Genomic DNA, 21715 nt, shown 5'->3' on the forward strand with positions numbered 1-21715 from the left:
ACATTTTATTCTGTTTCTTTCCCTAACCCTACTTGGAAAATGGTAGCAAAGGAAAATACACAATTCAAAAGACTTCCAATAGTCAGATCTTTTCATAGTTTGATGAAAAAAGATGTTGCTGTCTTCATACAGTCATTAAACATAAATGAGGGCATAAGCACAAGCATGAATGGCCTGATGCAGTACTAATCCTACATGCCAACTAGGAGAGATGTTTACATCTCCAGATACAAGATCTTAAATATTTCAATCCCATGCTCCACTGCCATCAATACATGTACCCTCCCAATGCCTATCTGAAGGAGGGAACTGCTACTATGTACATTAGCAAATGTATAAGCACAGACAGGAACGGTAAAACTTGCATTTAACTCATGCTAAAATTAACTGGAGTTGAATTTCAGCCTTGAAAAATGCTATCCTAAGTTCTCAGAACAAAACATGAGGGTAAAGCAGTGAGACTAGAACAAAATGGTGAGTGTGTGATTAAATAGAGACCTGAACAGAAGTTGCCCAATCAACCATCTTTCTTACTCTTTCTTTATCTATGAAAGGAAGTATTGTTTGTTTTTATCATTCTTGTCATGGCCAGCAAAACTGGGTGAAACCTACAGTTTATTTGGTAAATGCCACCTGCTTTTTGTTTTTCTATTCACTAGCTGCTTAGAAGCAGTTCAGCTTTTCCTTGAAAGAGTATTTGTATTCAGAGAATTATTCGTGGTTGCCAGCTTATTCACAAGCAGCTCATTACCAACGCTCACTCTTTAAGTACTTGGTTAATTTTGATTAGATAAATGGCTATAGGGGATGTTTCTATCTCTGACTGAATCTCTAAGTGTTCAGTTTCTTGATTAAGTACTCATGTTTGCAAATTTAGAGCTCTCTTTCTAAGGCTTTTCTTAAATATTTATTTAATATACACTATTTCAAACTTTGCTGCCATAAGAAAATAAGCTTTGTCACAGCAGCTCAAGCAACAGTGCTGGTGACTGAAGTTTTGGAAGGGGCATTACTTGTTTGACTGAATGCAGCTGAGGTCACCCTATTTGAAAACACAAACATGATGTGTTACACAGGTTAGCTGTAGGAAAACTAGTCCTTAGAGGAGTCACAGTGTATTATATGAATTCCTCTGAACTCATTAGAATATTTAAAACTATAATGGCATAGTCAGATCATTAGAATGTTTCTGGATATAGACCACAGAATCAAATCCACTGACCTGCTCCTTGCTCCTTTGGATGGTCCCAGTGTTGCAAAACAGTTGTTAAAATGTCTTGATTGGAGAGTTTATTACCTGCTGATGTCATCAGGATTGTGCAAAGAAGCTTTTTAGGGGTAGTCTTAGGCACCTAAAATGATACAAACCACTACCATATTAGCCCTTTGTTTCCATCAGATTCACAGACATTTACTGAAGGTTGTATATGTGAATTGTAAAAATGAAGCTGTGCCCTTTTGGGGAAACACTATCAAAGGATCTCAGGACCAAATCCTGAATTAGGTTGGACTTTAAGTATCAGTTCCTCATGTGAGATGAAGATGAGCAGAAGGTCCAAAAGGAGGCAAAGGCCAACCTAGAGACTATCAGAGCTGGACCAGCAGAGAGAGCCAGGGTGTACAAGTGACATGAAAAGAAGCAAACCTTTCCAGCGACTGTGTTAAAGCCACTGTTTGAAATGACCACTATGAGCAGATTCTCCTGAAAAGAAAGGCAGGAAAAGGATAACCCACTTTTGCCAACTGAGTCAAGCCACAGTCTCCATGCAAAACTGACACTAAGTATTTTACTCTTTACAAATAGTCTTTATAATTGGGATTTTTAAATAATCCTTCTTAAAAGGGATTGCAGCTGTAATCAATTTGTGGAGGGCTGTTTTAATAAGAAGCTGCTCGAATAGGATTAACTATGAGACCCTAGACCTCTTTCCTTCAGTCCTTAAACTCCTATTTGAAACATTTAGATACCCCATAAATTATTTATTAGTCTTACAAGGTGTCATCAAGCTAAGAAAATGATGCTTGACAAGTTGAAAACCGTAACCATTTCCACCAATTTGTTAACAGCCTCTCCCACATGGCATGTAATGTCTCACTTCTGCCTTGTCTTACAGGAACAGTAGTTATACTCACCCATTGCACCAAAAGCACATGTGGAGAGCTGTCAGATCTTGTGCATTCTGTTTATTTCAGGAAATGTTCCAGAAAATAATTTATAGATAGCTTGAAAAGAGAACGTCAGAGTGGATTTCCTTTTCCTTGCAAGGTTCTTAAACAACAAGGGAATAGAAAAACTAGAGGTTTTCACCCCCTCTGTTTACCACCCAGAAAAACTTCTCCATTGACTCTTGGATTTCCAGCCTGCATAGATATATAAGCATGTTATAGAAAGGAATACAGGAACAGTCTATGGGAGCTTTTGCCAAGAAAAGAGAAATTTCCCCTTCACCTGAAGTATATCTCTAAACAGCTCTATCTGTCAGAAGTGAGGCTACTGGAATTTTTTCTGCAGGGCTTCTCCAGCAACACTGCTTAATGAAAACTGGCAAAAAAGCAGTGGGACAGGGAAGATATCTTTTCTGTAAGAGATCTAGCTTAGGGATCAGTTCAAGCATGAGACAATTTGCATCTAGCAAATATCTTAAGTCACCCTCTACAACTCTGATTTCATCTGTAGGGCCTTAACACACCAGTTCCCATACTGACAATGTTCAATCATTAGTTACAGCAGTTTTGTGGGGATCTTGGGCCGTAAGCACCTTGTTTAAATAGTTATTTAGGGTTTTTTTTTGTTGTGTTTTAAAAAAAAAATATTTATGTGTTTTTTTTTTACAGGCAGAATGAGATTATAGGTTTGATCCATGGTGCAACCAAGCTTTGTGCCATGAAGCAATCTGTGTCAGTGTATCACATAAAGCAATTAACAAACGGGTTAAACAAAGACTTCAAAGTGTAAAGCTCTAATTTATGACATGCTGTTTATTTACTGTATTATTCTACTAATACCAAATCAGTCAGCCTTCAACAGTGATAATAAAACTGTCCATGGGACCAAGGCTCATGGGGGAGTGACCTGTAGTTTTGCAAGTGTACAGTTTCCATAGACAGAATATTTGAAACTAAATCCACTTAAAAGCACAAAACTGGGAAACTACAGATGCACACAAGTAAGGTTTTGTCTGATCTACTTCCTGATATAATTTCAAGTTCACTGAACTTCTTTGATGTTTGCTCATTTTAAGAGACAGTGACTGCTGAAAGCTTCTCTTCTGTTCAGTCGTGGTGCACAGGCCACAAAGGAGAGCAACATCTACCAATGTTACTTATGGACTATCATGTACATCTGAGTTTATCAAACATTTAAACATTGGACCAGGTGTAGTCATTGACTAGGAAATCCCTCTTTGTCTTGAAAAGAGAGAATATGAGAAAAAAAATAGGAAAAAAAATCTATACTTTCAGAAATATTTAAGCTGTTTGTTTCTGATTCTTTATAGACATCATGAGATTATGGTTTGATCCTTTGTACAACCCATCTGTTTAGTATGGAGCAGTGTTAGTGTATCACATAAAGCAATTAGAGAAACTGGTTAAACAAAGACTTCAAAATGTGAAATCTCTGGTAGTCTCAGCTGAAATATTTGAAATACAATACAGTGCCTTTTCCACAAACTGCTCTATGAAATAGATAACTCCCAGCAGACTGGAAATGTTAGCAGAGATGTCACTGAAAACACAAGCCTAGATTTAATGCAAGGAAGTGGCTGCTTTCTGCCATCTGATTTTTAGATGTTTGCATATAGTTTTTAAGCCACTTCAGTACTTTAAAAATAAGTACTTCTGCTTCACGTGTACAAACTTGGACAAGATGACCTCAGAAAGTTATTGGGTGAAAGCAAATAGTGCTTTCCCCTTTTCCTTTGGAAAACTTGATTTTGACTGTTAAACCATACAAGTAGTCAGCCATACAGTTACTTTCAATAACAAAAGGAAAACACATATTTTAGAAAGCTGCAGTTTACAGGTGAGAAACATTCCATAAGAAATGCCTGAATATGCAGAAACACTTGAATGAAGTTTTTTTCTTGTTCTAGTAATTTGTAGAGCTTTTATCATAGTACAACTTTGCTCATTCATGAACAAAGATATTTTGTGGTTTTAGGCATACACACAGAAGCAAATGAGTTTAAAAGACACAAAAAGCAGTATAATTTAGCAGGGGGAAAATGAAGAATTTATTGCGCTTCTAATAGGAAAGAAGCACATTGGCCTAGAAACCCCTTTTTGTTTATAATTTCATAAACGAGACAGTAGCCTGAGACAAGCCTGTCACATCTTTGGCACAGAACAAGGGTCAGTGATGGATAACTGACCTCCTTTCTCACTTTTATCAACAAATGTCAAAAAAGGCAAACAACAGCAATGACATCCTGCCCAAACAGCCAAGAGTGTTTCATTTTCTTTGCACTTCTGTTTCCTCTGTGCCTTTAATCAGGGCCGGGGGATGTAATTGCTCTGTCTGGGCACAGCTTAGGGCATGCTGTGCAACTAACAATTAGTTTAGAGACTGAGATCTATAAATTTTGAGAAAAGAGTAAGAGGATTTGGTGTGCTTGAGCTATCCTTTCTAATGAAGAAAAATATCACACCGGAAGGGACCCAGAGTGTTATCAAAGCAACTTAATATCATCTGGTAGTGATTTGTAGGCCCTCATAATCTATTGTGATCATGTTGAAGGGGGAGGAAAAGGTCCACGTGTTCCAGTATTTATGAGATTTCCCCAGCGATGGCCGCCATCTGTGCAAACGGCACTGAGCGCAGCCACCGTCCTCATGGCAAAGGGCTCCAGGAGATTGTCCAACGGAAGGGAAACACTGCAGGAATGTTGGGCTATTTATTGTTTATAAAAATAAACCAACTGGACTAAGACATATGCAAGGAATTTATATCAAACAGCTGCAAAAGCAAGTTGCCTCAATAGGGAGGGTGCATTGATGATGCAATTGGACCACACTGCAAGATTTTCCTATTAATCTTAGAATATACATGGCACGCTTGAGATACTGATTTGTCCTCATCTACACCCAAACTCACCTTACATGGATATTCTCAAAGTAATTTTTGAAAACAGTTTATGTCATCTGAAACTGTTTTATTATGTTAGTTTATGAACTAAATAAATATAAACAAAATCTAAGAACAGTCTGTCCCCATAGAAGCTTACCTCTCAAACATTTCCTCATTACTTCCTTAGCTAAACAAGCACAATGCAGATACTAATGCTCAGTGTTAGTGAACCATGTACACCAAGTTTCTAAGATTTGAAAATTTCTTGGTTTATGGTTAGCACTTTAATCCCACTGAAGTTCTTTCCTAATTTCTTAATGAAGAAGATCAAATCCATCACAGAAACAAACAACGTTCACTGAGAATAAGGAGTCAAGGAGTAACAAGATAACACCAAAATGACAAATGGTGTCACACCAAACCCATCAAGTACAATATTTTAGTGTTGGGCCCAGATAACAGCATCAGACAAAGGGGAAAAAAGATCTGATCAGAGAGACAAGCTTCTTGCCTTTGCGAAGCTGGTTTACCAGACATGCTTGACACGAGAGAATCTTACTTTTTTAACTGTTAATGGCTTGATATATATACAGGAACCTCTGGGAAAATCTCTTTCTATGTCTACATGCTTGAAAACAGCTATCTTTGCTTTTCATTAAAACTACATGCACTTTGAAACAACTGCCTTCAGGAAAACTCTCAAGCTGATTGACTCTAACATGAGAATTAATTCAGACTGCTTTAGTGTGCGGACAATGCTCCACAGAAGAGTGTGTCAGAATTAGGCTTTTCCATAATACAAACTGGCAAGGATTGCTCTTTTGGGAATCCTGCTCAGCTGGAATTCAAGCACTTTGTTTGACAACTGCTTTCAAGGTGTGTGTCCTTTTCTTTTAAACAAACCCATGATGCTTGAAAGCCAAGGTACAACAATGCATATATATTTATGTATGGCCAGACTTCATGAATGAAGATTTGGGAAGGGCTCTCCCCACATGGGTGTGCCTTTCGAGCCTGCACAGAGGATTTTTTAGGTGAGGCACAGCATGTGCAGAACTGGCCCCACCGTTTAAGTCCTAAGGTCCATCTGCCACAGCCAAGCAAGCTTGGACAGTGACAGTGAAGTCCTCGGAACTGTCACAGCACCCGGTACTAACCGGGGCTGACCCTGCTTGGCATCTGAGATCTGATGGGATCGGATGGCAGAAAGGCTTTAACTGCCAGGGGATGGTCCCACTGAGACTCAAACTCACAACCTTGAGATTAGGAGTCCAGAGTGCTCTCCATTACATCCAAGGACCGCCCATATATATTTATATATGAATAAGAAAAGGACAATTCCTAAGAAATATTTTGCTGTATCTTGTGAGTGTTACTTCCCTATGCTGATGCCAGAACTTTCTAGCCAGAACAAAGGAAAAATATTTTGTTTGCACAATTTGTCTAAAAGGAGTGATCATAAGAGCAACTGGTAGATACCAACTGTGTTTCCTGACTTCTGGGAGACTCTAGGATTTGTGTCTTTCTAATTTTTAGAGTAAAAATCATTGTGCAGTCATAAGGTATTTTAGCTCAGACACATTAACAAGTGAGGTGCACACTTGAACTGGATGCTCGTTAGCGAAGAAACTACCCCTAAATTCAGCTCTTCACCCCCAAACAAAAGGCTTAAACCACAGCTTGTATGCTACAGACATACTGTGCATTGGTCACACAGTCTCAGTGAATGATTTCGCCAAAGCTCAGAGCCCAACACCTGCCCATGTGCACCACCAAACTTGCACAAAGCTCCAAAATACCCCTGCAGGCTTTCTCACTCTACCTCTTCCCAGCTCTCACACATAAATATTTTCAAGTTCTCTGTCCACACCCAAACTCATAAAAACACACTTGGACAGTGGTTCAGGTCACAGTTTTCCTGTAACTATAGTTAATCTATAAATCAGCATAAAGACTGTTTAAAGTAATTAGTGAGTGTGACAATAAACTTGCCCTTTTACAGGCAAGAGATGGTTGAGAAAGAAGTTAAAAGATATCTGTTGTCTTAATAATCACTGAAATGCAATCTTGGTGTTGCTCAAGGTGTAATTACCTGATATTTTTCTCTGACAGTAAGGCATAGAAATTCTTGTATTTCCTTTTAGACACTGGTTGCTCAATTCAGTTCCTATGCTGCAGTTAATCCTCTTTTCTGTGCTGAAATCTACAGAAGTGGCCTCACAAAAATCTGTAGTAGCACAGCAAAGGGAGGTTCTGTGACCTAGAAGCCAAGGAACCTCCACAGTTAACCACACCACTAAAGAAAAATAGATCCTAGAACTGCATCAGCAATAGATGTCATTTCCAATCAGATGTGAAACTGAGTTTAGTCAGAATACATGTTCTTCTAGTTCAAATACATCCTAAAGGTTACTTTAGTAAAACTGCTCTTCCAAAGCACACTAAGTCTACTTTCTCCCGTAGCACAGTCTCAGAAATTAAGCTGGGGGCATTTAAAGATGTGTTTTTTAGAAGTGGATTGAGACATTTCACATGAACGTGTGAAACAATCAGTATTGAAACAATGTGCCTGGAAGAATTTCCTTGTGCCAATATCTGATCAACTATTTGAATATACATATATATTTTTAGGTCTACTACCAAACACATAAATGTTCCTAACACACTTAGGATTGGTGTGCATGGAAACTGAGAAAGAAAGGACAGCAAATCAACTAAAGATAAATGTGCAAAGATAAACCATGTTTAGCCTATAGGTGGGAGCTCATATACATCAACCCAAGGTCTGACACTGTCTGCAGGAACAGCTCCAGCATCCTCCCTGTGCTGGTTTCTGCCATCAGTGGAGGTTAACCAACAGGATGAGTATGAGCACACCTCAGCTCAGTTTCCCAAAAGGAAGTCTCCTGCTCTGGTACACTTGTTCCCATCTCCTGCTGTCATTTATTTCATTCTGAGTTGTACCATTCCAACTGTTTAAGAAGTCATGCTATAAAGTTGGTAGTAAACTGATCTAGGTTTGAAAGCTTTTGTGAAATGCTGGTGACAGATGTGAGGCTGGCAACAGTCTCTTAAATCAGTTGTGCTACATAAGAAATAGTAGAACTGTATCTAAGGCTGTCTTTTCCCTGGCAACTTTTGTTTTGTGTATCTTAAGTCACTAAATTCACAAAGAGGTCACAGAACATGACGGGAAAAAAATTGCAGAGTTTGAGCCTCACCAGTAGACAATCTTTCCAAGACGAAACCTTACAATGACACTGGTTTGCAAAACTGGATACAGATGACTCAGGTCAACCTAAGTGCCTAGTTTTCAAATATAAAACCAAAAATAAATTGTGTCCTCCTGTATATGCATGCCAGGAAAGTACAGTCATGAGGACTGAAATAATGCCTAGTTTTCGCTCCCACTCTCAGAAGCACAAAACAATCAGAAAATAAACTTTGCTAGCTGGTTGCTTTTAAGGTTTCATTTAAAACAAGTCTTTATAACTCCAGTGTACTTCCTACTCCTACTTATTCCTCCGTCATCAGTCATGCACAGCACTGTAAAATACCATGTTTGTCACTCTTCTGAAACATAAAGGCATATGCTACCTGTGTTATGTTGATACAGGATTGTTGAGTGATTCATACTATGATGAAGTCTTACCATGGAGGGAGGACAACGGGCCATTCAGCGTATGCGAGTAATGAAGGTTTCTCACAAGTTATTTATTAATCTTTCAACACATTACCACATTTTTCCTAGTAAGACACACAAAGATATCACCCAGGAGCTAACTGAAATTGTGGTGTATTGCTCCCTTTCACAAAATGTGAGTGAAAGTGCCCATAGCCTAGAAATATATAGTGCTTTTTACTGTATATAGTAAGCATAAAGGGTTTCAGACTGCCACATACACAATTTCTTCATCACAAAACTTGTAGAAATGTTTCATTTATGCAGAGCCTGGTTGTTATTTGCAATCTGTCTAACATGAGGAGTCCTACATAGAATTTCCTCCTAATTCCCAGGTATGTATGTCCAAATCAATCGAGAAATAGGACTTAGAAAGCCTTAAAAGTAACATGTTATTTGAGGTGATGTAATTCCCACCATTTTGAACATGAAAAGGTTAGGTTAAGAAACATAGATACACAGTAGGGATCTTACCTTTTAATTCTCTCCACAAATGCACAATTTGAGAAGTTACCTGTCCTGTAAGACAACAAGAAAATATCTTTGTTATCTTTATTCCAACAGTATTTTTTTGTGATCCTAGAGATCCTCCTTTCTCAACAGGTATCAAAGCACTTTTTGAGGAAGGTAAAGGTTCTAGTCAAAGGTAGAATAGGGACTGCAGTTTAAGCAGGGCAAAGGCAGAGCTAGAAGTTTACCTAGATTTCTGTTCCACCCTCCTATAAACTAGATGCAGTTGTCTATCTCTTTATATAAGTACTCTACCTGTCAAAATGGAAGTAGATCTTCTCTACTTGCTAAACATATCTGATTCCCTACTGAAAAGAATAGTTTTCAAGACATGGAATCCGAATTCTTTCTTTTTTTAAATTTGGTATGTTAAAGGTTAAGCTGTTGTAAGAAGTATGTGGGAGCTGTACTTATTTGCCCCCACTTAACATCTCATTTATCAACATGCTGAGCAGGAACAGTCTACAGATAGGTGTCTTCTCACTTCATATTCACAAAATAAAAATTAATTGTCCCCGCTTAAAACCCCAGTAGTAGCACAAGCCAGTACTCCTCAAAGTCTATGTAAGTACCACCAGTGTCATGTGGTGCAATTTAAGTAGAACATTGATGGACAAGATCTATCTCTTGGCAGAAAAGGGCGTGAGAAAGGAACTTATTTTTATAAATTGGGGCACATCATTTAGCATTTCTAATAAGCTATATAGCAATTTCCTAGTTGTATAATTCTAGGCTCTATGACTAGTTAATAAAAACTGTCTATAGCGAAGAGGGACATGGAATAGACAAGATAAAATTTATGACTGTTTTGCATCAAAACCAGTTGAATCCCCTGAAAACTCAATGAGTAAACAAAAAGGCTCAGTCTAAACATTAGAGAGACTGAAATTTAAATGTTATGATAAAAACTCATTTCACCTGTAAAAATCCTCTAATGGATAGCAAAGATAATTTAATGCACTCATCAGCAGCAGCTTTTGCTTTGATACATTGCCCTTCTACCTCCAAACATGAAACCTAAAAGAGCAACAAACTCCAGGGTGGGGGGTCGGGGGAAATGTTGTCACAAAACTGAAGATTAAAATAAATGAAAAAGCATTTTAAGATTCCAGTCAATCCTAAACAATAAGACCACAATATATAATAACATATAATGACTAGAGTAGAAACAGAGTGTTGTATCACCACTGAAAAGGGAGAGGAGAAGGTGTGAAGTGTGGGTAGAAGCCAAAGCTACTTATCACTTTTGAGGATGCTGCTTTCTGATGGTTTTCACATTCACTGTGGAAGGGATTGCTACACAAAATCACCTTTTCCTGACATTGATTTTCTAGTTGCTTTGCCTTTCCAAGGTTTTGTGGAGTAGGAGGGATCATGTAGTATTGAGTTTACAATAAACAAGACCTGAAAAAGCATTCTATATAACATTAGGAGGCAGAACATGAGCTGGTTTTTCAGAACATGCAGTCAAATAAAAAAATAGTAATTAGCTTAATGGAGTGCCTTTTTGTTCATATTTTCTTATTCTTAAAAAATAAAACTATTTTTCAGGTTTCAGAAAAGAAGGAATAAAAATGAAAGTAAAGAATGTTCTCAGCATTCTTGAAACAAGTGATTCTTCATATTACTACTTTTTATGGGAGTGACTGTCAATCATCAATCTTCAAAACTGTCATAAACACCCACACATGCTGTTTCAAAGATACCTAATGTAGGATATATAATACCATATTTCAAACTGGATTCAAAGCTTTTCATCTATCTAATAGTTAAGAATGAGGAAAAACACAAACATCAAATGAAATGAAATGTATTTGTTGATGCTAACAGCAAATATTCATTTTATAAAAATTAAATCTGTTACATAACTATTTAAAAATATTTTTCATGTCTGAATGATGATAGTGATCCTGAAATGACTGCATCCATGAACCACGGATCCTAGCAGCTGATCTGCCAGACAGGATCAACTTTAAAGTCCATGTTATGGCTTACAAATGTCCTCATTTCTAAAACAAATTAATAATATTTCACAGATTTCATTCCATTGTGACGTGATCTCAGTTATTCATCAAGAATTTCCAATCCATAGAAGGGAGGAGGGGAAATTCCACAGACTCCTAATTGTGGAAGATACTCCTCCAAAACAACACAAATATTCATCACAGCTTTACAGATTCTATTAGCCAGTTATACAGAAGACAGAAAAGATGCACACCCTGTTTCCAAATTATTAGGAAAAGTAATCAGCAACAGTGTATTTGGAGCTGCACAAGGCAGTAAATTATAGCTTGTTTTTGTTGCAACTGAACCAAGAGAGAAACCCTGGGCAACCAAGGGACAGCTGTAAGCAGGTCTACCCAATCCCTTAGAGGACAATTTCCTGAAAAGGACGATTTCCTGGAAAGCACCATAAAGGAAAACGGACAGAGTGAAGTAAAGAGAAATTATTAGGACAAGTAACTTTTAAGTGCTTTGTTCCCTCATCATCTTTGATGTTTTATGGCCCCAGACTGTTACATCTAATCCAGAAAGCTTCCATATTACTGCAGTGACAGTACTGTTGAGTGGCAACCAAATGGACCAGAACTATCTCTACAAAGTTCATCAAACAGCCCAAGGACATGGCCACAGAGCACTGAAAGTGGTCAGAGCTTCCCTAGAGGGACTGGTGATGACCCCTTTCTGTGTTTTGTTCCAGAAGGCCAAGGACTTCACAGGACACAACCAAGCCCAAGCCTGAGGCAAGAGGTGTGTGGATGCTAAATAAAAGGAATTACAGGTTCAGACATTATTTAACCTAATATTCTCTTTTTTCCCCACAATCCCTCAGGTGATAGAAGTTCAACAAAGCATGGGGAGCCTAGACACTGCAAGCAAAGCTGTGGAAGGAACACCTGTGCTTGCCTCCCTCTTGGCTGGGGCAGATGGCAGGGCCACACTGGCATCATATGCTTCCCTCTGTATGGTTCCTCCCTCTGATCCAGCACACTAATGGAACTTCAGGCCCACTAAAAAATACTGAATATATTTCTCAATCCCAACTCCAGCTTTCAAATGAGTGCATTATTTATTCATTAGTACTACATTCAAAGTGCTGTTTCCCTTGTTACTTGGTGAAATAAATGAAAGAACAGTGATATCACTCTAAATCCCAATTTACAGCTCTTGCAAGCCTCAGACAACTGCATCATAAAATTCTCCTTACCCTCCCCCTCTGCACTCCTTTCTGCCTTGCATCTAATTGAGAGAACTGCCACTGCAAGGAGCGGACCTGATGGCCTGTCCTAACCAGGGGAAAATATTGTAATGGTCAAGAGACTCCAAATAGGAGGAAGGATAGTCCCGGACTTAACACTTGGATCAGAGGATTGGGCTCTACATGTAAGGTGCACCTGCAAGTTTCTTCTCTGGAGGAAGACTGGATTGAGAAAGAAGGGAAGACTGTACTGTCAGAAAGCCCACCAGACATATGTGTACAGTGCACATTTATAGAGAATTTGTTCACTTCCTTGTTTGCTTACTTGTCTAATGGAGAACAAGATATTTATCTAAAAATATTATACCTGACCAATTCCTGAATCTTAATTGTGACTTTTTTTTCAAAGACACACCAAAACATCACTGGTTCTCAGATGTAGTTGAGCTCCTCATGACTGTAATACATAGTTCAGCTCTCATAAACTCCCACTGGCCAAACTTGCTGTCCTTGTGCTGTTCTAAGGAATACAGTAAAATGCAGTCAGTTGAAATAGTAGGCAGTTTTCAGATCTGATAGCATTAGAACAACCTTTAAATATTATATTCAGGTCATGGCCTTTTATAATTATGGGAGAATTCTAGCTTTGACTATCTGAAAAAATTCATCAGAGGTTGGCTTTAGGGTCCTAATCCCTGCTATTTGTGACACATCATACTTGTAAAGAAAATCTTAAATGCTTAATATAGCAGACTAATGAGATTTCAGAAGTTTCATAACTTTAAAAATCTGTGATTTTTAAATCTACTATTTTTAAATCTGGTGTTTTTTTAACCTCATCTGGTGATTCTCAGCACCTTTTATCTGCTGCATACTGGCGACACAGCGATTTGGCTGCCGAACCAACCCTTCAGTCAGACATGAGGGAAAACCTATCACCTCTCACCTTTCAATTCTTTAGAAGCTGCTGTTGGCTATTAAAACATTCAAGTTACTTTAGTACCAGGAAACATGAATTTGTATCTGCCCAAATATTCAAGCTTGCAGGAAATAGGCAGATGCTTGACCCACACAGATGCGCACGTGTTTCAGTGTATGGGAAGGAGGGAATGCACGGGTTGTGTGAGTGTGACATCCAGGGAGGAGACGGATCCTGCTGTTCCCCTAACTGCTTAAACACACCCAGCTACCTTCAAACGGGCAGTAAAATACCAGCAATAGCTGTTCTGGAGATGCAGACAAGTAACTACAACTTGAGAGGAGGATCTAGTGTGACAAAAGCAAATTTAGCCCTTACTATTTCAGAGGTAGATCAAAGAGGCTAAAGTAGGCAGAGTTAAATTAAACCAAGGTCAGAATGTAACCATTGCTAAGACAGATTTAGGCAGCAAACCCCAAATTGCTCGAGGACATAAAAACTGGTAGTTTTTCTTGAAATCTAACATGCACTATCTGGCAACAGCATTGTTTCAATTATGAAACAATTCACATCTCAGCTGACACATGTAATGAAGCTTGCTACACGCCTAGTACATAATTTAAGGTAAAAGAAAAAGAGAGTATGTTTTATCATGGTCTTTCATATCTTTGTCTATTGTTCTGCAATCCATTTGCATACCTAAAGGGAAATGGCCTTTTTAATTTCTTTCCCCTCTTCTAATCGTCTGAGGCCTATTTAGAAGTGTTCTGTATCCTGTAATCAAGCAATTTATACAGTGTGAACCCTTAGGCTACAGCCATTACAAACAAGCTGAAAAACTCCTTTACAATAAATGATTTAGCATGGGAAGACACTATTCATAATTAATTTTTTTCTGTTTGTGTTGGCAGATGGTCCCAGACACTGCAGCATGGCCTATTGCCCATACCTTTACTCCAAAGAGAAAAGGGTAGCCTTAGAAGAAAAAGAGAAATGCCTGTAAGACTGCTTCACTTTGGGAATAAACAAGCTCCCCAGCTTTTCATGAATCTGTGCATGTTAGAGACTGGATTCAAAGATCGTGGAAGTCAAAGGAAAATAAATCCCATTAGCTTATGACCAGGACCTGAATTAAAACCATAAGGAAAATATTGACTTGAAGGACAATGTGTCTCCTTTTTTTCCTCATTTTCCATAACGGTTATTCCTGAGGCAGCTTAAACAGACATACTGTGAGGGTGGATTTTAACATGTTCAACTTTGGATTTCTGAAATTTGGGTACTCATTGAGACAGCAAATAAAAGTGAGTTCTGCTTTTAGACACATTTTACAACATGTATTTTCCTGCTTCCACAGAAGGACAGGTGATGACAGCTTCATTCTTCATTTACTCATGTATTTGCTCACTGTTTACACCCTGCTTTTCAGTACTTTAAAACAACTTCTGATGCACTTCTGAGTGGCTGGCATCACTGCAAACTCCCACAGAATGATACCCAGCCAAGCAGACTAATTTTAGTGGCCTGTGCCAGCATTTTCTTGATGGTGATAGGATAGTCCTAACTACTACATAGCAAATTCCTAACTTAAGAGTAAATAGAGCTTTTTCTGTCATGACTCAGGGTACTCTGACCCTCCCTTGTGCTCCGTAAGAAAACAGCAAGCTGCATTTCCATATGTGATCTCTAGAATGTGATCTAAACAAAACTCACTGAGGTCTGCAGTACTGAAACCCAAATTCATTGACTGCCTATTCAAGATCATCTTTTTGAATTTACACACACACAAATGCAAAGTTCCTAGTTTAGCTCAGAGACATAGCACAGGGATTACAAGATTTTATCTAAAAACGTATTTATCTTTAGCTGCATCTCATATTTGTGGTATCTAGTAGTACCTTAACTTGCCAGGAAGACACATTTCCCACAGCCTCCTAGGGCCAACATCAGATAATCTAGGTGAGCTGGATCTTCTCCAAGAAGATATGGCATAATGTACTTAAAGCAGGGGCACTGCCACAGAGTGATCATACACAAAGGCCACACTAAGAGGCTTTATGAAGTTCTTGCTATTGACTTCATGTAATTTTCCTCTGAAAATATAAGAATCAGCTGGTACAAGCACCTACGAGGCATTGTGTGCTATGTTGTAATTCCCAAAGCAAAAAGAGAATAGGAGCATTTAGTCTGCACTTTCCTGCCCACTGAGTGTAACCTTCAGTGCTGTTTGACTGACAGCCAGGCACAAGGGCTCATCCTGGGGCGGAACAGCCACACACAGTCACTTCCAAGCAACACATGTGGGTGAATGGAAACTGGTGTAGACTTTCCACTGTGGTAAATCTAAATGACTTCTGCTTTAATAAGGTTTTGGTCATCACCAAAGTCACTTAATGTTGCTTTGGTATTCTATTTTTCCCACTGTGCCAAAACCTACTTACCTGACACAGGTTTTGAGATACCAACAGGAAAGCTGTTTTCACTCTAATTTCAGCCTGGCTCAAACCACCAGTTTTACCACCACACCGCATAGATTTACATATGAAAATTAAAGAATTTCATCTTATTTGCAAAATAAAAAAGCTTTTGAGTTTTCAAGTTTTGTCATTTATCACTTGTGTCCTAACTCTATCAGTCCTATCTCAGCAGAGAACTGATGAAAAAACCCTCTGAAAACTCCAATTCTGAAAAATTAATCAACTGTTTTAAAAATATCATTGTTCTTTCCATAGAATACATCTGGATACTAGCAGAGAACTAGGAGCCACTAGATATGCCACTGGCCCCAGGAAATGTACTTTCATAAAGCAAATCTGCTTCCTTCAGATGAATACATTACTCTCTCACTGTTTATTGCAGTTGATGAAATCAAAGCCTGTTTCTACCTCTCTATGAAATTTTAGCAATATTTGTAATCCTAATAATAGACTGCTACTGATCTCCAGAATGAAAACCATCCTCTTATCAATATGACCAAATCTTGAGCCATTAAAAGACTGTTTTCTTAGCCCTTCATTGTGTATTCAGTAGAAATGGTAGCAAAGGCACCTTTTCCCCTTTCCTTTCAGCCACAGAACAGGAGCTTTCTCTTCTCCCTCCTTCCCTCACCAACAGACACTTAAAATTCAAATTACAATTATACTAGACCATAAAAATATACAGGTGAGGCAGATGTTGTGAGCAAGCTACTTGACAGAACCTCTTTATTTGTTTGGATGACTTAATAAACTGCAGAAGCTGAGGTCATCAAAACCTCTCAATCATGTTGCAGGCTAGTGCCAACAGCTGTAACAGAAACTGATGATGTAAAACATGCTAAACATGCCAAACCCAAGCTTCAGACAAGTCAGTCTGTAACAAGACTATTTTCTACTTGAACGTTACACAGCAGTGTGCTCAGGTTTATTTATGCTGTTTTTAATAGGAATAACCAGAAACTCTATTTCACTTTTTCAAGGCTGAATGCAAAGTCTGTGTTGTCATGAAACAGCTTGAGATCTATCTTACTTTCAGATCCAATTAGGCAAAACACAGGTATTCAAATTGGATTTTAGAAATTTTTAGAAATTGAGTTTTACCTTCTGTAGGAAAAAAATTTATTCTTATGAAAAAATACTAATTATTAAAAGATTGGGGTGAAAAAGAAAAAAAATAAATTTATAGCCTTTACCATTTTCTGCCTCTTACTTTGCAACCCTAATTCAGTTAGTCAAGAATTCTGTATAGAAAGCATTAAGTGGACAAAGAAAAAAAATCAAAATTGATTGATAAAAGAAAATAAAAAGGCCTTAGGCAGGATTTCAGATTGTGAAAAATAATCTACAGGCAAAACATGTACAAATTGCTTTACAGGTAAACTATGTTCCATTATATTAGGGAAAGAAAGTAAATAGACAAGAGTATAGAGGCAACCCTCCATGGCTTTCCTGGGACACCACTGTGGCAGAGCCGAAGGGTCAGATTCCAACATCCAACGCACAGCACGGATTGCCACACGAGTCCAAACATTTCTGCTGACACTCGTAAACTGCCACATGTTTGGATTTCCAACAAGATCTCACAACAAGCTGTGTTACTGCAAGCCATTATTTCCTCTGGGGGAAGAAGTGTCTTTAGTGATGTTCAAACTCATGGCAGGATGTACTACAGTGTCAGGAGAGCTCACTGGGGAGCAGTCCTGCCTCAAGGCCAGGAGGCCGCATATAAATTATGCACCTGGCTGGGGGCTGGAGGGAGTGGGACTAAAATTTTTCCAAAAACCGTACAGAGTTAGTGATTGTGGGCAATGCCACACTGGCAAATCCCGAGGGTAAAGGTAGACAGGAGCAGTGCAAGCCTCCCATGGCTTACTCATTTCAGAACTCTCTTTTATGGAAAGTGCATCTGAAAGACGCTTAGGCCTTTTCAAAGGTACACACTAAGCTATAAAGAACTTCAGAGATTTTTCTGTCAGAGAGAGACACACACACACACACACACACACACATCCCAATTAGCTAGTCTGCATTCCTTAAAATCACAGATCAAAGACTGTGTCTAATATTTTCCCATAAATACATGACTTGTATCTGTTGGGTTTTTCTGGAATACGGAATCAGAAGAAAATGACCAGAAGCACTGAGTCAGCTTGATGATTGTCATGCTTCCAAACTGATTCCAATTGCATTTTATGATGTTACACAAAAATATGATTCTTCCTATATGGAGAAAAAACAATAGAAGTTATTAATCTGAAATGGCTTAAACCTAAACATTAATGGGCTATGCAAAGCTCAATATCTTGCCTGTTTGTCTATGTTATTGCTTCAAAAACATATGGATTTGTGACATATTTTTGTTCTTGGCCTACTGTTGATGTGTTGCTTCAGTGGCCAAAGGTTAGGAGGCAGCACACAAAACTGTCACTGAATTTTCACAAGTTTGAACACAAAGGGGAGAAGTTTAAGCACCAACTTCTCCCTGTGATAGATAAGAAGAGGCAGAGCTATCTACATGAAGTGCTTTTAAGTTCCTCAGTAGAGTAGAAATTAAACATCTTATTATCATAAACTGATTCTTGTCTCCATAACTGCTGAGGGACAGGAAAGTGCTGCTGCAGACTTATGAGGGGAAGCTCATAGTTACCAAAGTGCCATGGACACACTGGGGGATCCAAGAATCAAACCAGGAGGAGCTGAGTCAAGCCCAGTGCCCCACAGTCCAAGTTCTCCCAGCTCACACTCTGTCCTCACAGGCAAGTGAGGACTGGCTCAAAGGCTGTTGAGAGCCACCAAGGACACATTCTGCACAATACACCCCCTGCAGCTGCTTGGCTGGGTTCAGTTTGCACAAAGCAGCCAGCAAGAGCCAGTAGCAGACCATGCACCAAGATCCATGGAAAGAGAGTTAAAAATCCCTAAGCCACACAGAACTGGATGTCAAGGCAGGTCCTGAGCATCGAGACATTTGTATTTTTCAAGGACACATCTGTATCAAAGCTGAAACTGAGATTCTGTTTCTGACTTCTCATATAATGTCCATACGTGAGCCACCACAAACCAATGAATATGGCATTGTATTACATCATCCCCAACATGTCTTACAAAATTAAAGCGTTATATACTGACTTCTGACTTCAAGGGGAAGTAGAAGAAATACTATGAAAGTAATACCATGATTCTTTAGATAGATTCTCATTTCAACAGTACTGCTTATTTCAGTCACATCGTATTGTTGAAGTTCATAGAAAAAATGTGTCACAAACCCCACTAAAATGCAACAATCAAATCATTAGTGAAAAATAAAAAAAATTTAAATTGGTACTTTGCCTAGAATCATGCTATCTTCAATAAAATTCTCAAAATTGTATTATATACATGCATAATATTTACAATTAATACAAAACTGAGTTGAACAAAGATTTGCACTCAAAGTAAAGGCTTGACTTCATTTCTTAAAGGGGCATTTCACCTTATATACAAAAAGGTACATATGCAAACTTGTTAAGAACATAAATTAACTTCTCATGCATAAATATGCCGAGTCAAACAGAAAAAAGCTGTGAAATCATTTGCTGTATAAATCTCTCATTCTCTTAAACTACCTGGATATTATAAATATACCAGCAAAGGACTTCAACCTGGGATCAGTTGGAGCTCCCCATTTATTTTTATTAGACTGATCACTCATCAATTTTTTTTATATATAAGCTGGCAGGAATCTACTGTAACTTAAGAAAAATGTGTGATACATAATATATGACCTGAGTATCTTCTGATAACTAATATATTTTACTGAAAAAACACCATATAAAACATATAAACATATAAATCATATCTTACTGAAAACTAATTTATTCACTAGATTTATAGGGGGTGGGACCCAAAATTACAAGACCATCTAGGCTCAAAAGGCACATTTAGTGACATTTGAAAAGGGCTTAACTCAATTCCTGTGACAATTACTGGACATACCAACTTATATCTCCATGACTCTAAATCACAGAATCATGGAATCATTGCATAGTTTGTGTTGGAAAGGACCTTAAAGATCATATGGTTCCAGACCCCTGCCATGGACAGGGACACTTTCCACTGGACCAAGTTGCTCAGAGCTCCATCCAGCCTGGCCTGGAACACTTCCAGGGATGGGGCAGCCACAGCTTCTCTGGGCAACCTGTGTCAGGGCCTCACCACTCGTACAGTAAAGAATTTCTTGCTAGCATCTAATGTAAACCTACTCTTATTTAAGGCCATTCGCCTTTGTTCTATCGCACCATGCCCTTGTGAAAAGCCCCTCTCCAATGTTTTTGCAGCCCCTTTGGACACTGGAAGGGTCTCCAAAGTCTCTCCAGAGCCTTCTCTTTTCCAGATTGAACAACCCCAACTCTTCCAGCCAGCCTTCATAGCAGAGGTGTTGCAGCCCTCAGATCATCCTTACATCCCACCTCCGGACTTAGTCTAAGAGGTCCACACCCTTCTTCTGCTGGGTACCCCAGAGCTGGGTGAAGCATTGCAGGCAGGGTCTCATGAGAGGAGATGAAGGACCCCCTCTCTCCCCCTGCTTTGGATGCAGCCCAGGACATGGTTGGCTACCAAGGCTGCAGATGCAATGCTGACTCCCTGCTTGCATTACAAAAAGAGGTCAGAGCCTGTGTGATAGTTGAGCAGCCTTGTAGTGGGATATAATTTAACAGGCCTATCACAGCTTTTGGCTGAAGAAAAACCTATTTCACTATGCATTTAAAGACTTGACCTTTAATACATTGAATGTAATCCAAAGTATTCTGAATTTATTGGACTTTGGAAGAGAAGTTAAGAGATTCTGACTCAGAAAAGCCCATTTTTATTGTAATTTGAACCATGATATATATTTAAATTTAACCAGGCACAAGTACAAGGCTATCATCAATGGGCTGAAAACAGGATTTTGGACTCTTAGCACTATGTAAGAGGTGTGGCCTGCACTTTTCAGCTTGATGCACCATGGCTACTCTGATTTAGTGGTATTTGACACATACTTTTTCAGCAGATGGAAAAGATGAGAAAAAAAGAGAAAGGGCACAGTCTAGCATTTTATGAACTAATCTTATGAAACTCTTTAAAAATATTTTAGAAAATAAATATGCGTTTTGTTTTCATAAAAGTGATAATGTGCTTTCCAATGTGGGAAATTTTTTTAATACAGAATGGGAAGATGTCAGATTGACAATATTATGAAATAATCTGTTACACACATAAATTCCTCGTTTTTATGAAGTCCATATAATATTGATCTGCAACAGTTTTGACTCACTGTCTTCAATTATCCAGTTGAAGATGACAAAACTCTCAAAAAAGTGAAATAAGTTTCCTGTAGCTGTTTCTTAGTGACATGATTATACCACTGTTTCAATGGAGGGTAATATAATTACTTTAAGCTAAGTTTACTTTGTTTTTTCTTTGTCTTGTTCAATTGAGAGGTGGAGAGAAAATATGATTTTTAACACTGTAAAGTTGTACATGCACAAACACACAACATACACATGAATATATATATATAGCACAGATACTATTATTTTTCAAAATGTACCAGACTTATAATACTAGATCTCAGTCTTTCAGAAACTTACATTAATTACCTTATGTTTATGAATATATTATATGAGTCAATGAAATTATTTATGTCTGTTTTAGATAAGTAGATGGATAACAGTGTGTGAGGACTTATTAAAATTAGTGGGGAAAACCCCAAACCCACTAGCACACCTATTCATAATTTATCTAACTGAAGTCAAAATATAGTGAGTCAATCCCCTGCTTAGTATAAAACAGCTCTGACATGAGTGGAGCTATGCTGACTGACACCTACTGAGACAGC

General features: G+C 38.4%; 1 long non-coding RNA gene across 1 annotated transcript in view; it reads right to left on the bottom strand.

Annotated features, from left to right (window-relative positions):
* Window positions 1-1284: 1284 nt before the first annotated feature.
* Window positions 1285-21715, bottom strand: part of LOC139677694 (uncharacterized) — a 32442-nt gene continuing 12011 nt past the window's right edge. Inside the window, exons 2-3 of the long non-coding RNA XR_011698906.1 lie at window positions 9225-9269; window positions 1285-1352 (exon numbers count right to left, since the gene is read on the bottom strand). This is a non-coding gene — a long non-coding RNA (uncharacterized lncRNA). The remainder of the gene's footprint in view (window positions 1353-9224; window positions 9270-21715) is intronic.

This window comes from Pithys albifrons, chromosome 12 (assembly GCF_047495875.1).
Source record: "Pithys albifrons albifrons isolate INPA30051 chromosome 12, PitAlb_v1, whole genome shotgun sequence".
NCBI classification, from domain to species: domain Eukaryota; kingdom Metazoa; phylum Chordata; class Aves; order Passeriformes; family Thamnophilidae; genus Pithys; species Pithys albifrons.